The 14,077-nt window shown below is 48.1% G+C and overlaps 2 long non-coding RNA genes across 2 annotated transcripts; one reads left to right on the forward strand and one right to left on the reverse strand.

The window, feature by feature from the left end:
- Positions 1–155: 155 nt before the first annotated feature.
- On the forward strand, positions 156–1,340 carry LOC139025640 (uncharacterized). Its single transcript, XR_011477244.1, has 2 exons — positions 156–456; positions 493–1,340. It is a non-coding gene; the product is annotated as an uncharacterized lncRNA (long non-coding RNA).
- A 275-nt stretch (positions 1,341–1,615) lies between these two features.
- On the reverse strand, positions 1,616–13,598 carry LOC112075126 (uncharacterized). The gene is made up of 3 exons (XR_002894924.2): positions 13,531–13,598; positions 2,591–2,725; positions 1,616–2,363 (listed from the first exon to the last, which is right to left on the reverse strand). It is a non-coding gene; the product is annotated as an uncharacterized lncRNA (long non-coding RNA).
- Between the last annotated feature and the right edge of the window lie 479 nt (positions 13,599–14,077).

Raw genomic sequence — 14,077 nt, forward strand, 5'->3', positions numbered from 1 at the left:
TTAGCTCAGCCTTGTGTTTTTTGCCTTGACTATTTTGTTTTTATTTCATGTCTGATTACATTGTTTTGTATTAATACACAAATGGAAATGTCCTTGAAGCAGTCTGGGGGGATAGTAGCAGAGGGAGAGAGCGCTCTAGTGCGTATGAAGGACGTTCTCTTATCTCTCAACTGACTGCAACACCAGAGGCTCAGCCTTTGTTCCACTGTAATTGTTATTGTGTGTACGCTCAAGTAGTGTCTCGTGGCTTTGTGCCTGTGTGTGCGTGCCTGTGTGTTAAGCAGTAGAAGAGTTAATATGTGCATGCCTTTATATGTGTTTCAGTCCTGTGTGTTAATTGTGTTGTGTTTCAGTCCTGTGTGTTAATTGTCATGTGTTGTGTTTTCAGTCCTGTGTGTTAATTGTCATGTGTTGTGTTTCAGTCCTCTGTGTTAATTGCCATGTGTTGTGTTTTCAGTCCTGTGTGTTAATTGTCATGTGTTGTGTTTTCAGTCCTGTGTGTTAATTGGCATGTGTTGTTTTTCAGTCCTGTGTGTTAATTGTCATGTGTTGTTTTCAGTCCTGTGTGTTAATTGGCATGTGTTGTGTTTCAGTCCTGTGTGTTAATTGGCATGTGTTGTGTTTTCAGAGAGCACATGGCTCCATACACCATCCCTACAGGCCTGGTCCTGGTGGAGGAGATGCCCAGGAACCAGATGGGAAGGTCAAAAGAAGGACCTACTCAAGCATTCTTCCCCAGCTAACTAGTAGAGAAGCCTGCACCTCCTTCACGGCCCACCTCCTCCATGACACTCCCTCCAGCAGGAGCAGAGACCCTCCTCATACTACAGTAAACCATTGAGATGAGCTCCAAGTGACTGACTCATCAGACAGTGGTCTGGGGAAGAATGAAGAGACCTCATTGAGGATCCCACTAACTACACCGCTGACCCCACTCAGCTCTGAGTTACCGTAGGACTGTTCACTGCTGGGCCTGGAGGCACTGAGCTCAACAGTGCTGTCTTACACGTGATTAAACTGCTATAGAGATATATTTAGTTTGGCTGCTATGACAGAGAACTGTTTAATACGATAAGGCTGCGGTGCCTTCTTTAAAGACTGAGTGCTGCGATCATTAGCATGACGGGGTTCATGACATGAATAATTATGCCAACACACAAGTACATTAAGAAACCGTGAAAACGATAAGAGCAGCAAGAGATCCTTGACATATACACAAGAAGAAGAAGAAGAGGGAATACAGTGCATTCTTAAATTGTTCATAATTACAATCCAGATGGATGCCCTTGAATTGGCAATGAAGTTTATTTTAATGTAATAAAATGGATGATGTATGGACATGCCGTTTTTGGTGTTTGGTTTATTGATTGCAGCCTTGCTTAATATTCAGCTACTGTGTAAGGGGTGACATATTGTGGTGTGTGTGTGTGTGTGTGTGTGTGTGTGTGTGTGTGTTGTGTGTGTGTGTGTGTGTGTGTGTGTGTGTGTGTGTGTGTGTGTGTGTGTGTGTGTGTGTGTGTGTGTGTGTGTGTGTGTGTGTGTGTGTGTGTGTGGTGTGTGTGTGTGGTGTGTGTTGTGGTGGTGTGTGTAGAAAAAAAGAAGCCAAGACCGAAACAGCAACGGCTTGCATGCCTGACAGACCTCCACCATCAAAATCCCTCATTTCCTCATCCTCCCTCTCTCTCTATTCTCTCCTCAGCTCCCTTCATCAGTCCACATCTGCCCTTGGCCTCTTCAGTTAAATGAGAGTGGTCTCTCTCTCTCTCTCTCTCTCTCTCCAGTAGTTAGGTTGCTATTGATTTTGAGGCTTCAGCAGCAGTTACTATAAACAAGTCTGGATGACTCCTCGGGGGACTGAGCAGTGAAGTCTTCCTCTAATTCAATAAATGCGGTGGACGCAATTCTATTTTCAAAAACACACGATTTAAGGTTTGTCGCGTGTTCCCAAAGAGTAAAGCCACAGAACCCTGAACACCAAATGTTTGATGGAATGGAGCAGCATGACAAAGCACAGCTAGCTAGGAGACAGCTAGCTATAGAATATCTATTAGAATTCGGTCTGGCACACGTTTGTAATACAGTGGATCTACAATTTATAAGCACTTTTATGGATGTGGTACAATGAATGGTTTTGAAATAAATACTTCCACAGTTATTGGGAGTTATAGTGTTTATAAAATGGTTTTAATAATGCTGCTTTATGGTGCTATAAAACTAGTGTGACATTAATGTCCTTCGTGTTGCCTGTTACCTGGCCCAGGTCTTCAGCTCTGACAGGGTCATGCTCCGCCCCCTCTTCAGCTGCACCACCGCTGTCACCTTCTGTCCCCAGGTGGCGTCCCGAGCACCAATCACAGCCACATCTGAGAGGTCAAGGGTCACCACACATCAGCATAACACCCAGAAATAAGACACACCCTGAAAGCTGCTGTAATATTTCAACGAGTAAAATGATGAATGTTGTTTAAACCCAACCAATCTAATGGTGCCAGCCATGGGAACACAAAAGCCTGAGTCTTCAGGCCAAGCGCCAGTGTAAGTCCCTGCAGTGGAAAAGCACCATAAAGGAGCCAATAGAGGGTGTGTTTACCTGTGATATCAGGGTGAGCTAGCAGGTGTCGCTCCACCTCCAGAGCACTGATCTTATAGCCTCCACTCTTTATGATGTCCACAGAGGTGCGGCCCATGATCCAGTACACTCCATTCTTATAGACCGCTGTGTCCCCTGCAGGACACCATACAAACACAGGGAGACTGGGCTTTAAGATAGGAGAAACACAGCAACAACAACAACAAAAAATGCTTAACAGTCCTCGTCTATCATAGGTATGCACATCTACCACRCACTGAAAAACACACACACACTCCATCATTCAACCCCTACTCCCACCGGGTTGTCACATGACTTGGCATATTGTGTGTAATACAGGCTTGTGTGTGCAGGAGGGAGAGAGGGTGGGTGGCATAATGAAGCAGGCCTGCTCAGTGTTTCAGAGAGTCACAGTACCACAACGCAGGCCTGCTTCATTAGTGTGTCAGAGACTCAGAGGAACCACAGTAAACATGGCCAGCACAGTCCACAGACCACAGCAGAACAGCTGAGACTGAGAGCTCCATCAATCAGCAGGTTGAAATGGCAATATCCTGGACGCTACAACACACACATGCACACACATCAGGCTGCTGATGCCATTCCCAACCTGCTTTGCCTCTATCTCTTGGGCAAATAGCTGAGAGGGAACAGAAGAGAGAGAGAGAGACGAGAGAGAGGAGACAAAGATGAGAGGAGAGAGAGGAGACACAGAGAGAGAGAGAGAGAGAGAGAGAGAGAGAGAGAGAGAGACACACAGAAGAGAGAGAGAGACACAGAGAGAGAGAGAGACACACACAGAGAGATAGGAGACACAAGAGAGACAGAGAGAGAGAGAGAGGCAGCTCAGCTGGAGTTCCCCCTTAATTACCTCCCCATGCCCACCACTGATTAGCAGCACAACGCCAAGACTCAGGTGTGCGGGCTCGTCTCAGTGGGCACTGTAAGAACAACAGCCTATATATATATAAAAACAAACAACCGTGGATATATCTGGGAGCTGGCTGACATCCAGGCCACCTGACACCTCATCACTAGGTAACACTTCTTTTGTGGAAATGCCACACCTACCAGCCAGGGCTCAGAGAGAGGCTGAGGAGAGGAACACTGACTGTCTGTCATACTGTGACCTCAGACAGAAGAGCCATGTAGACCCTACTGGTGTGACCCGGGGGAGTACTGGAGGGGTGTGTGTGTGTGTGTGTTTGGAGTGGTGTGGTTGAAGGAGAGTTTATGTGTGAGTGTGTGTGTGGGCTGGTTATTGAGTGTGATAAGGTGCTGGTTATTGAGTTGTGAGGGCTCAGCTGGGGCTGGGGGATGATGAGAGAGGGGAAGTGGGTCATTGTGGTGGATGAGTGTGGGACTGAGAGGTAGGGGGCGAGGGGAGGTGTGGAGAGAAGGCGAGAGTCTGGTGGATCATTACAGAGTCCCAGCTGAGGCAGGAGAGGGAAATTAAGGCTGTGTGAGAGGTGTGGGGGTTTTTTTGGGATGTATTGGGGCGTGAGAGGTGTGGGGATGTGTTTGGGCGGTGAGAGGTGTGGGGATGTATTGGGCAGCGTGAGCAGCTTGGAGGTGTGGGGATGTATTGGGCGCGTGAGAGGTGTGGGGATGTATTGGCAGCGTGAGAGGTGTGGGGATGTGTTGGGCAGCGTGAGAGGTGTGGGGATGTATTGGCCAGCGTGAGAGGTGTGGGGATGTATTGGGCAGCGTGAGAGGTGTGGGGATGTATGTGGGGCAGCGTGAGAGGTGTGGGGATGTATTGGGCATGTTGAGAGGTGTGGGGATGTATTGGGCAGCGTGAGAGGTGTGGGGATGTGTTGGGCAGCGGTGAGGAGGTGTGGGGGATGTATTGGGGCAGGTGAGAGGTGTGGGGTATTGGGCGCGTGGGAGGTGTGGGGATTGTGATTGGGCAGCGTGAGAGGTGTGGGGATGTATTGGGCAGCGGTGAGAAGTGTGGGGATGTGGTTGGGCAGCGTGAGAGGTGTGGGGATGTATTGGGCAGCGTGAGAGGTGTGGGGATGTATTGGGAGTGTGAGAGGTGTGGGGATGTGTTGGGCAGGGTGAGAGGTGTGGGGATGTATTGGGCAGCTTGAGAGGTGTGGGGATGTATTGGGCAGCGTGAGAGGTGTGGGATGTGTTGGGCAGCGTGAGAGGTGTGGGGATGTATTGGGCAGCGTGAGAGGTGTGGGGATGTATTGGGCAGCGTGAGAGGTGTGGGGATGTGTTGGGCAGCGTGAGAAGTGTGGGGATGTATTGGGGCAGCGTGAGAAGTGTGGGATGTGTTGGGCAGCGTGAGAGGGTGTGGGGATGTATTGGGCAGCGTGAGAGGTGTGGGGATGTATTGGGCAGCGTGAGAGGTGTTGGGGATGTATTGGCAGCGTGAGAGGTGTGGGGATGTGTTGGGCAGCGTGAGAGGTGTGGGGATGTTATTGGGCTGTGTGAGAGGTGTGGGGATGTATTGGGCAGCGTGAGCACGTGAGAGGTGTGGGGATGTATTGGGCTGTGTGAGAGTGGTGGGGTTCTATTAGGATTTGTGAGGGGTTTAAGCAGGTACTGGAGAACGGGGCTGGCCCAGGGCTGGTGGGTGGTGCTGGTGGAGGACAAGTGGAAGGTGCAGCTGTTGACACATCCACAAGGTCACCCAGCCTCTCTCTCACACATCTCAAGGTCACCCCTCCTTCATTAGAGATACAGCATCAGGAGAAGAGAACTACGACATGACCTTCTATTCAGTCTCACTTCTACCAGACGATATAGTCACCTCTACATTCTATGACTCATGTCAGTGTACATTATCATATGAATAGTACACACTTGCCATCATATATGGTATCAAGGTAAGGAAATACTAGATAAAGACTTAAGCATAAATCAAAACCAGTTTAGTTAAAGTCTCTCATCTCCTCTCTATCACTCACACACTTAATCATCTCAACCTCCCAAAATACATGAATCTATCCTCTCAACATCCCTCTATCCATCCTGCCTCTTTCAGCACGCTCCTCTTTCAGTACAGCGACTCCTCCATCCCCTCCTCTCTGTCTCCCCTTTCTCTCTCTCTCCTCTTGCTCTCTCTCTCCCCTCCCCCCTCCTTCGTACAGTGTCTCTTCCTCTCCCATTGCCTGCCCTCCTCCCTCTCCTCTCTCTCTCCTCCCTGCCTCCCTGCCTCCGCCGAGCACAGCATCAATAGAGGGCCCATCTGTTCCCATACATCACGCACTTCATTTCAGTTTATTAGCCGGGATAAATCATAAATATTTCATTATACATCACGGGCGGCTGTCGCAGGGACGCCGCAATTTATCACCACTGCCCTCTCTCCCGGCTCCGCGTCGGAGCAATAAGCTTTCCAGTCTATTAAACAAGATTGATACAGTGTGTAAATTTAGATATTGGGAATTTCTTCACAGACCACTGCTCTGCACTGATAGACCGGGGCAACGGGGGAGGAGAGGAGGATTGGGGGAGAAGGGGGGAGCAGAGGAACTGGATGGGTGTTAACATCAGTAATAGTGTATTTACAGTTTCCCCTTCCTTCCCTTCGGTTTTAAGGAAGAAAACCCCAAAAGCCAGGAATAAATTTAGTCACAGGCGTGTAGCCCCGTTCTCATGTAAATAGAAAGTAGAATGAGAACATGTTTTACATGACTACAGATAAGTGGGATGCCATGGGGGTGGAGGGGAATATATGCATAGCTTTTCACTTCACCCCTCTTTACTGCTCAATGATGTCTGAGGGGAAAGGGGTCTACACTCACAGCAGACAGACATATTACTAACATAYAGTACAGTCAAACACACTTCAGCTGACTTTGACACACTTGGTGCTCACTTGACGATGGCTGTTGTGACCTTATGTCTTTGAGGAACGGGAAAATAAGGAGAGAGAAACAGCGCCTGTTTGGAATGAGGGACCAGTGGGAATAGTGATTGGAGAAGAAACTGATAAAAATGGAGAGGGTGGCTTTTGGACACACTGAAGAATAGTTGTGATTTGACAACCCAGTCTCAGTCTGTACTGTTGTGGAGGACAAGCGGAGGAGGAGTGGAGATATGGACGAGTGGMTTTCTTAATTAAAACGATAAGAAGCCTAATTGCGCTGGGCTTTCATCTCCTTCGTAGGCATGAAAAAAAAACGATGGATGGCACGGAAGAAATTAAAAACAGTGGAATAGAATAGAAGATGGAGCGCAGAAAAAGTATCCTGGTCTGCAGTGGCATGTCTCCTCTCCTTTCTCCTCTCAGCACCTTCCCAGTGTCTGTCTCCCCCTGCCTGCCACCATGATCTCAAGCCAGGCTGGAAGTCTGAGACAGGGAAAAGGCAGGGAAGTGACAGTCAGCACCGCCCAAAGCCAAAACAAAAAACGCAGAGGCACAAACATACACCCACGCTCSTCTTTGGGTCTTTACACCGTGGGAGGTTTTGGTGAGGGGGGGGGCTCTAGAAAGGGCAGAGTGAGACAAATGACAAAGGCCACGCTCAGCGTCACACACACTTCTGTCAACTCCAGGCGCCGCTGCTCTAGGTGTTAGAGAGAGACACATGGAACACATGGTACAATTTCTGTGCCAGTTGCAAGTTTAAGGACATCAAGTTGGTCCTGTATCAGTCAATCAGCATTTTCACCTCACACAAGACGCCATCAACCAACTAAGTAGCGCAGTGATGAARATAAGCTAGTAGCCATGTTCTCAGTGAGAACATCCAGCATCACAGCAAGAGGAGAAGGCCTTATCGGAGCTGGATGAATGGGGGGGGGGTCTGCTACTCTGTTCACAGCCATCTCTCTAGAAGAACAACATTCAACACAAAGCAGGGAGACATTAATATTAATGCCAACATTAAAACCCAGGCGGCTAAATGGAACAGCTAATGAGGATGAATAACAGACAACCGCTGACAAAAATCACCAGCTCTGATGTTATTTATCATCCTTAACTTTTGTCACAGCTCCTTTTTTGCGTAATTAATATCGTACAAGAAAGCGGCTTCGCACTCGGATGAGTGATCTAATTTGTATAGTACAATGCAATTAAAGGGAGAGAATTGCTTTATGTTAATGTTCCTGACTATGTTGCTCGCGGTTGATTGTCGTCTTGGCGAGATAGCGAGCAAACTTTTACGATTGATAACCTCTCCCGGAGATCTGGCGTGTACTTACACTAACTACTTGACTGCAGTTTGCATGGAACTGTTCACCATGTTGACGCACAGAGCCGGTGCAGTAGCAAGCACCCTAGAATCTAAACAGTAACCATTTATGCCAAGACATAGCAGAGATCAACATGGCAGCACACTGCCTACACTGAAGCGGTAATGCTGGTATGCCTATCAATGTACTGTAGGCATTTCCCTGCCTTATCAGCGAGTCTAAAAATACTTATAGCCTGTTCCTTCCATCCTACCTATACCTCCATCCTCTCATCTCACAGCCAACTCTATCAGAACAGCACAAAGAGGTCCCTCCATCCCCTTCCATCTGCCATCAGCCACAGCATGTCTACAGTTGACAGCCAGCTCAGAAAATATTCACTATTTATCTATCAGTCTTTCCGCTAAAAAGAGGAAATCAATGCCAAGACAAAAGTAGAGTAGGTCAATAAATCTCATGTGGGCTGTCTTTGTTTCTTCTTCGGGCACACAGAATGTTTATAGCATTTCAATGTAGAACTAGTGTTTACCACATATCCTGCTCCACATGTCAACACCTTGATTGGAACATTTCATTGGAATGGACGTGTAGCCTTACCATGGGGGAAATGGAACAAGGGGAGGCTGGGTGGTAGAGCCGTGAGGGGAATGTGACATTGGAGGGGCACCGCGTTGTGACCGGAGGTGAAATGTGACATTGGGGAGGGTGGGAGGGGAGAGGGAGGAAGGGAGAGGAGGTGAAGAACACTGCTGGGAGCAATGGAGGAATGCTTAAATCACTAGTGATGGCTGCCTGCCTGGAAAATAAGGCTGCTGACTGTCCTGCAGACACTAGTTTCACCTCAGCTGAGAGGTTAAGACTGACAAAACTTTAAAACCTAACACGCACTGAGCACACACTAGTGTAAAATGTAAAATGTAAAATGTAAAAAATATTTGCAGATTGAATGCAAAATCCGGCCACAGTACAAACTACACACAAAATCAACGGACCACAGACTAGTGATCGGGGGGGGGAACAAATCGACACGAGAGTATTGCAATATTATTTTTGATGAAATTATATTGTATATACTCCAAGTATCATAAAACAAATCAAATATACAGTATATACAAAGTATTCAGACCCCTTGACTTTTTCCACATTTGTATACGTTACAGCCTTACTTAAAAATTGATTAAATAGTTTCCTACCGTTCATCAATCTACACACAATACCCCATAATGACAAAACAAATACAGTTTTTTAGACATTTTTGTAAAAATATATATTTTACATAAGTATTCAGACACTTCACTCAGTACTTTGTTGAAGCACCTTTGGCAGCGATTACAGCCTTGGGTCTTCTTGGGTATGACACTACAAGCTTGGCACACTTGTATTTGGGGACTTTCTCACATTCTTCTCTACAGATACTCTGAAGCTCTGTGCATAGATGAGCTCTGCCCTGAGATGAGCTCCACTACTCTCCTCTCACCCTAGTTAGCATTCTCCCCACTCCCTCCAGTGGCCTGCACACCCACATCCAAGCCTGCCTGTTATTACGAGCACAGCAAGGCTAATGTGCAGTCCCCAAACAGTGCTTACCTGAGAACTGGCAACTTTTAGGACGCCTCCATTATTCATAGGTATGTGCACGCAGCATTTGGAAAATTGYTAATGCTTTCCCTCCCAGTCATCTTTATTTATTGATAGATATAATTATTTATTGTTTTTCAGCGTATAATCCATTCCCGGGGAAAAAGAGTGAGCTGTCCTGCTAGATTGCTGGAGACCAGCTGATCCCCACTTCTCTCAGTCTCTCCCTCTTTCTTCCTCTACCTCTCCCCCTCTCCATTTCTATCTCCGCAGCGCTACGGCTAATAAAATGAATGGTCTTGTTTACGAGGGACAGTCTTAAGGTCTGCACTGGCACAATGGAAAACCTTATTCGTTAGAGCCTAACCACACAGGCAGGCAGCCTGCACACAAACACCAGAGGCAGAAGAAATGTGACCACAGTCAATATTTTATGGAGGGAGTCAAAGATAACGATCCATCCACAACGCTGGTTATGAATTCATGATGGCGTTAGGCCTTGGCAGGATTCCTCACATCGTCTGGGTGCTTGTGTGTCACCTTGGTTGTCCCGAGGTTGAAAAGATGTTAAGATCCTGATAGAGGGATGAGACTAGTGGAGGCAAGGTTTCAGTTACTATGTCCAGAGACTGGCTCATCATTAGTGCTGTATACTTGGGAGGCCATTGGCATGGTAGACCCCAGTCAAACAGTCAGTAACTCTAAACCAGTGTGAATGATCTGCTCAATAGGTGGCCTAGAGCCCCTGGCCAGTTAACGAGACTGACACACACTCTGTCCCCCTCCCTGGTAGGTAATCTAGCAGACACAGACAGCTGAAAGGGAGCTACTGAGGAGTACGTTTGAAAGCAGGGCAGATTGGAGGAGAGGAGAGGCCGAGCGAGTGAGTTGACACAAAGAGAAGTGAGGAAAATCAATGGGAACAAACGTGGTGTGGAGATGGGCGCAAAGTGAGCGCTCAACAGGGTGACAGCTTATCCATAGAGGTGCCAGTCAGGCTGCAGCAGGGCCACACTTACCGCCACACTTATCCCATTAATGATACCGCCAGGCAAATACAGACCCATCGTTGACCTCTTTGGCCTCCCTGTTCTCTCATCTCCTCGTCCTCTCTCCTACCCCTCTTTCTCTTCTGAGGTGGTCTTGTGTGTATGGTAAAGGGTGAGCATCCCAGGGTAAATCCAGAGTGGCGACAGCGGTCTAAGGCACTGTCATCTCCTGCATAGTCAGCATCACTACCAGACACCCTGGTTTCAAAATCTCAGGGCTGTATCCACGGCCGTGATTGGGAGTCCAATTTAAGGGCGGGCGACAATTGTCCAGCGTCGTCTGGGTTGGCCGGTGTTGGCCGTCTCATTGTTATAGATTGTTCTTAACTGCTTGCCTAGTATACTCAATAAAGGTTACATTTAAAAAAAAAGTGTAATCCAATAGGAAGATAGAGGGTTAAAATTGAGAGGGTGAGAGAACAGACAGCTTAGTTCAGATGGAGGGTAAAGAAAGGAGAGAGAGGGGGGAGAGAGGGGAGCGAGGGAGTGTTTAGATTAGAAAGTGAAAGCAAGGCGGAGAGGGGAGAGTGTTAAGAGGTGGTTAGCAGTGTGTTCAGAGTATGAGTGTGAGAGGAAGTCGGTGGAAGTGAGGGAGAGTGTAAGTAGTACTCGTCTTGAAACTCACACCTTTTCACCCTGCCTGCACACCAACAGAGTCAGGATCGCACATAGTGACAAACAAAGAACCAGGCACTGGACAGGGAATAGCACTGTGAAAACTGACACTGTGTCATGAGATGATCATTACAGTAAGGACCTCTGCGCACATTCTCAAGCCTCCCTATTCAACTATATGAACTGGCCACAAGCCTTCAGATGAGGTGACATCAGACTCCTAACACCTCCAGTCGTACTAAATCTTCTTGATTCACAGCCTAATACGTCGCAGAACATACGTAAAATCTGATTTCCTCTATGTGCATTCCTTTATTTTGAGTTGTGTAGCAGTTAAAGAAGTTTTAAAGGGGGAGTTGGAATGGTTGAGTGGGGATTATATAGAAGGGAGAAATGGAGTGTACTAGAGACTATTATTAGGTGTTATTTCTGGCAAGGACTATGAATGAAGAGGATGGAATAAAATTGATCTCGTCCTACTCATGATCGGTAATGAGAAAAGGAATAAAGAATAGGCACTACCTGACTGGATATGGAGAAGACATGGGTGAGAGAAGCGGAATGGGAGTGAAGAACCTCTCCCTATCTTCACCTTCGATCAGAGCCCTGGCGAAATTATCTGTAAATTTACTCAAAACTTCTTCTTTCAAATCATAGTAATTCTCTCATTCAAACTGCTTGACGCTCACACGCTCATCTCCGTGTGAAAGAATACCTTAGAAAAATAGACAATATGACCTCGTCAGTCCTTATTGCGATTGTGTTTTCCGCCTTCGTCGAACTTCTCTTCCTTCTCCCGAACGTGTTATAGAAGGGGGGCACTGGCGAGGCCCTAATGAACGGGGTGGGCGGTTAATGCAGATTTAGATAATGCTGGCCCCAGGTCGTCAGATAGTCGAAGTTGGTACGGAGGGGAAAGAGTATGAGAAGGTACAGTAAGGCTTGCACCCTTCTATCTGGTCTGCTTCCATATTGCCTGTGGCTGCGAGAGTGGAGGTAGGGATAGGAGGATAGGTGCGTGGGAATTTGTGATGATATGTTAAGAATGCTTTGGGGGATAAGGGAGGGTGACGCTTGCACCGTCGTCCGTTCCTGAGGCCGGGTGGTGTAGGGAAGAACGAGGATTGAAGGATCGCACGTCATATTCGTTACCATTAATTCCAGTCCAGCATTACAATGAGCCTGTTCTCCTAAAGCTTGTCCACAACCTCGCTGGTAGTGAGGATATAGCGCCTATGAGCTGGTGGATCGCAGGGTCGCCATCGGCAAGCAGGCTGCCTGAGTGATGGTGAGTGTGAACTGCGTGTGTGGTGCATGTGTATGTTAGATGGAAGCAGGGCAGTCAGGCGGGTTGGGGCAGGCAGGCAGGGTGCTTGGCAGTAGCAGTGGCCTGGCTATGGGATGACTGGCTGGCTGGCTCTGTCTGCTGGGAGCTGATTGTGCTGGCTCTCAATTAATCCGGCCGTTGGGGCCTAATGGGGTGTGACAGCAGCGTGCGGCGCACTGGAACTCTGTCTTTCAGCCTAAAAGCCAATTAAACCACTCACCCTGCCAGCTCCGCCTTCTCTCCTGCCAGCTCTCCCTGACTGCTCTCCCTCTCTGGCCCCTCAGCCTCTCTCCTTCTCCCTGACTCCTCTCCTCTCTGCCCTGCAGCCCTCTGCTCCTTCCTCCCGACTCTCCTCCCTCTCTGCCCCTGCATCCCCCTCTCCTTCCTCCCTGACTCTCTCCCTCTCTGGCCTGCATCCCCCTCTCTTCTCCCTGACTCTCTCCCTTCTTGTCTCTGCCCTGCAAGCCCTCTCCATTGTACTCCTCCACTCTTTCTTGCCCACCTTCTCTCTCTTCTCTCTCCATTCCTCTCTCTCTCCTCTCTCTCTTCTCTCTCTCTCCTCTCTCCTCTTTCTCTCTCTCTCTCTCTCCTCTCTCTCTTTCTCTTCTCTCTCTCGTCTCTCTCTTCTTCTCTCTCTCTCTCTCTCTCTCTTCTCTCTCTCTCTCTCTCCTTCTCTTCTCATCTCTCTTCTCTCTCTCTCTCTCTCTCAGCAGCTCCTCTCTCCCTGTAGGCCTGTATAAAGCGGGCTTTGGGGGGAAATGTATGGGCCAGAGAAGGGCAGTCGGCTTTCCCGCACCACTGACAGCTCTGCTCTTCTTCCTCCCCAACCAAGAGGAGTCAAACATAAGAGGAGAAATGTCTCCCAGCACAAAAACAACACATCCTCCATTTATCACAAAGCCGTTGCATCTGAAGGGGAGCGAGACGCTTCTTCCTAAATGTTTAAATAAGCCCTGGAGAAAGAGAGGTTCATGGCAAACATAGTTTCTGAACAACGTGCTCGTCAGTGTTCTGGTGTGATTGTCGAAGTTAGAGAGAAATTTACGTTGCCAACCCCCAGCCACCAAGACCATGTTGAAACATTCACTAGTCTTTTGCAGCTCTCATAGTATTGTATCATCAGGCTGTCCCTCCCAGTTATGAGCCCTGTGTAGCTTGCATACACCAGTCATAAATCAGAGAGACGGTGTGTTCCTAGACAGACACTGTACTCGTACCAGTTTTGAACCAGCCGCCTCAGTGAAATGACTCCCTGGTGGCCTGGTTTGTTCCAGTACTCTGTGAAAGACCTTGGTCTAACCTCGCACGCATCAGCTCCCCCTCCTTCCCCTCCCAACCCTGGACGCGACCTAAAGACACACACACACACTACAACCATCACAAGTGGGTGGCTAAGAAAGGCAGGGTCCTGGAATGCTAACTTATATGTTTTTTTATAACAACATGAAACACTCTTAGACAGATATTTTTCGCACAGATCTGGGAGCCCTAATGTATTCATGATGTGAGCTGTTGTCTGACTGCTGAATACCTGAGTTCTCATGCTGTTGCCCCTCGGCGAGTTGGGGGTGCTGGGGTTGCGTTCGTCATACGATGCGAACCTCCACTCCTGAAGAGGACACCGACTGCACCTGCACACACACACACACACCACACACACACACACACACACACACACACACACACACACACACACACACCACACACACACAACACACACACACACACACACAACAAACAACACGACACAACAACGTAAATACT

This window comes from Salvelinus sp. IW2-2015, unplaced genomic scaffold (assembly GCF_002910315.2).
Source record: "Salvelinus sp. IW2-2015 unplaced genomic scaffold, ASM291031v2 Un_scaffold2994, whole genome shotgun sequence".
Lineage (NCBI taxonomy): Eukaryota > Metazoa > Chordata > Actinopteri > Salmoniformes > Salmonidae > Salvelinus > Salvelinus sp. IW2-2015.